General features: G+C 41.1%; 1 pseudogene; it reads right to left on the bottom strand.

Moving 5' to 3' along the window:
- Nucleotides 1–800: 800 nt before the first annotated feature.
- LOC121833123 lies at nucleotides 801–1377 on the bottom strand (annotated as a pseudogene).
- Between the last annotated feature and the right edge of the window lie 2548 nt (nucleotides 1378–3925).

Below are 3925 nucleotides of genomic sequence, written 5' to 3'. Positions count from 1 at the left end.
TGAAGGCCATCGCAATCGCAGCTAGAGCTGTTTTTTAATTGCATAAATAGAAAAAAATACCTCAGCATCTGTGATAGGTTGAAGAAACATGGAATGACCATTTCTGACTTCTATGTATCTGCAAGGATCAGTATTAACGTTTGTTGTAGATAAATTCGTAAAATATTCGCCGAAAGCTCTAGGTAAGGAAAGGCCACTTAGATGCACACCGTCCCGGTAAATTTTATAAAGTGGCTGATGGCCTGAACCATGATTTAACACTGAATTTAATTTTTTCCAAACCAAGTCTGTACGACCATTTGTATCCCTAAACACCTTATCATGATACTCAGGTTTAGCTGTACGTAATAATTTTGTTAGTTTCTTGCGATATATTTTAAAGGACCGTAGACTTTGCGGGTCTCTAGATTTAACGAATGATTGGTACATCGCGTTCTTTGTTCACATTTTTTTGAGTAAATCAGGTGCTATCCACGGTTTTCTGCTTTTTTTACTTGTCTTAAACATTTTAAACGGAAAATGACGAGTATAAATGCTTTTAAATAGTTTTAGGAAATGTCCATAGACTTCATCTACATCTTCTGAACCAAACATATCACACCAATTAGTATCTGCAATCTCTTGTCTGAATGCATTCAACCTTCAGGTGGTTATATGTTGAAACGGGTACGATACATTATTTCTATTTTGTTTAGGGCTCCTAGTTTTCAAACACATGAATATTGGAAGGTGATCATATTTTCACTATCGGCGTTGCTAATAAATATATCAATTAATGTTTCAGAGCTTAGAGTAACTCTAGTTGGAATATTTATTATGTTCATACACCCATTGGTTTCTGTGTTCACATCCATTTCCCTCTTCAATGCAGTATCTTTCAGCACGTCAATATTAAAATCCCCACCACAAATTACGGTATAACTATTATCATTGACAAAACGAAGGTATCTGTTGAAAAATTCAAAAAATTTCTCATTATTGCCACCTGGAGGCCAATAAAGCACTTATTTTTACACATTTCGCGCGCACTGTTAATACTTCAAAGTCCAGTGTAATACACGAATAATCTGACAATAGTTCACAGTTAATTGTGTCTTTAATTAGTAGACATACTCCGCCAGCTCGGCAAGTAGTACAATTTGAGGAAAAGCTAACGTATCCACGAAGTTTCAAAACACCGCTATCATTACGATACCACGTTTCTGATAGCAATGCTACGTCGAACAAAAAAGGAACCTGATTAAAAAACACATCTAAATCTACATTTTTATTTCTAGCAGATTGGGCATTCACATTAAAATATTTTGTGAAAGCATGGCGTTCAGTACCAAAATATGCTTCAAGGTCACATGGAAGTAAACAATCATGACCAAGCATTAAAACGATAAACGACCAATTGAACTTTCAAGAAAGGGAAAGAGATTACTGCAGCTTTTGCAGGTTATCCTCACATCTGACAACAGCTGCGCGTTCGCCCACCCCACGCCTGACAAGAAAAGAATCTTTCCATTTTGGTGCCATACACTCTAAAAAAAAGGGTATCACATTACACCCTTTCGTCCCATATAATACACCACAAAACTTCATTTCGACGTACAGCGCGCTATAGTCGAACCGACGGCACCAAATTTTACCAGGGGCTTGATAACGGTGCGATATAACTTATTAAATTGCTAAAGTACGTATCAAACCCCAAAGATAGAAAACACGGATCTTTTTCAGTACGGCCAAGAAAACTCCGATAATCTTTTTTGTAGTCAATATTACGTACATCAGCTATCTTAATAAGTTGTACCACACGGCTATCAAGACCCTCGTAAACTTTGGGGCCGCCTGTTCGACTATAGGGCGCTGTACGTCGAATTGAGGTTTTCAAGTGTATTATATGGGACAAAGGTTGTAATAATACACCTTTTTTCCTGAGAGTGTACGAACTGATAGGACCTATGCTTAGCCCATTCTTTTGCGATCCAGAGAAGTGCCTTGCTTTGTTTGGTTAAGTTTTCTAAAATATAATGCTTCGCTGACCGCGTGCAAGTTTTTTTTTTTTATTCCGAAGCCGCTCGTCGCGTTTTTCTTGTTGTGAAAAACGTATGATAATTCCAGGAACTTTGTCGGGCTTCGATGGCAGTCTGTGAAGACCTACTACGTCACTTGCCTCGAGCATTGGTAACTCGAGTTTCTGTGCTACCTCGTTTACTTTAGTCATCAGGTTTTCATTTTCAGTTGCTGGAACATTGTGAATTTCCAGATTTAAACGCCTGCTGTGCCATTCAAGGTCATGTAGGCCCGAATTCAGTGCCTGCATTTCCGTTGTGTGATCAGTATTCTCAAGGCATTCCACGCGCTTTTTTAGGTCATTAATTTCCTGACCATGCTTTCGCACTTCTTCTAGTAGCTCTTGATAGTTTTTCCACAAAACTTGAATGGATTGGTCGATGCTGTTAACCGTTTCCCAAAGACCTAGAAGGCTCTCTAGCTTGGCGTTTATGCTGACAAGCATGCTTCGTATATCACGGGTAGTTTCCTTGCTGGAACTTCTCATTTTTGCATTTACACATGTCAGGCCCGCCAATTTTTATGAAAACAGTCACCCTTCGATCTACTAGTTGGTCGTTGAACACCCGAGCAATCTCCAAGGTGGTAAGAAAACTCGCACTCGACACATGTCCCGAAAACCCCATCATCTGGCAACGCCTGATCACACGCCAGACAGGTGTCGTGCTGGGCGCCAGCCATGCTACTGTATCAGTTTCATAATCGGCATAAAAAAAGCTATTCAATAACGCTAAGGGTTGCAGTCGGCGGCAAAAGCATGCAAAATCTAGGACAGAGCAGGGATAACGCTCACCTGTAGGCAGAAAAAACGCAGTTTTACACAGTGTGCGGAACGTTCGCCGCCGACTACGATGACTGTTGTGGCGGGAGCGCTTTTATCTTCGGAGAGGGAGCTGAAAACTGCGCCGAGAGCTGAAAACTGCGCCGGCGGGCTGACAGCGTAGCTGTGGGCAGGATGACTCGTCAGTGAAGACAGCCTCGCTGCTTGTTCGGTACGCAGTTGACGAGGAATCGGTCCGGTCGAGGCGCAGAGGTGTGCTTTCACGGTAGACCACAGCGCATAGGAAACTGTACACACTAAACATCGTAACACCCTTAAATTTGGGTGTGATTCAACTGTAGACCTTTTTATTAGGGCGTTATGACTGCGCAGTACACGCTCTAAATTGGGTGTATCACCACCGGAAAGGGAAATAAAAAAGGCGCGATTACCAACACCCATAAAGTAGGGCGTAATAACCCAAAAGAGTACACGAAAAAATGACCGTAAAGGCCTGGTTCACTTTATTTTATAATCAAGGTTCTAACAGGTTCTACTAAATTCATTATAGACGATTGCAAGCGGGTCATCTGGCCGCAGACATGTCTCTGCTTATGCGGTCAAGTGCGTCCAATTACAAGCGTGCCAAAGGGCAAAGCTATACGTTCTAATCAAATCAAATCAACTTTTATTTTCCATCACATGATGGGAGATACCAAGGGAAAAAGCTGCTTATATGCAGCTTGACGAGCCCCTGGCACCCCTATTCAAATTCAAATTCGTTTATTTTTGCCACAAACGCTACATTTGTGACAGGGGCGCTGGAAAAAAAGCTGCAGGTCTGCAGTTTGACGAGTCCCAGCCCCCCAGAACAAGGTAAGAGCGGCACCGGCACACACAGACAAAAAGAACGAATATGCGCACACATACATAGGCATACACATATACAGAGGATAAACACGAGAAAAACATAAAGAATTCAACTTCGCAATCAACAGTATACAAAAAAGTGATGGTTACTTATTATAAAGCTTCTTGAATAGAACAATGACTAACGTAATGCATTTCAATATCACGGGAAAACAGGGTGTTTAATAAAAGTGGTAA

Source organism: Ixodes scapularis, unplaced genomic scaffold (genome assembly GCF_016920785.2).
Source record: "Ixodes scapularis isolate PalLabHiFi unplaced genomic scaffold, ASM1692078v2 PGA_scaffold7__128_contigs__length_106722199, whole genome shotgun sequence".
In the NCBI taxonomy this organism is placed as follows: domain Eukaryota; kingdom Metazoa; phylum Arthropoda; class Arachnida; order Ixodida; family Ixodidae; genus Ixodes; species Ixodes scapularis.
This window is presented reverse-complemented; position numbering and strand designations above follow the sequence as displayed.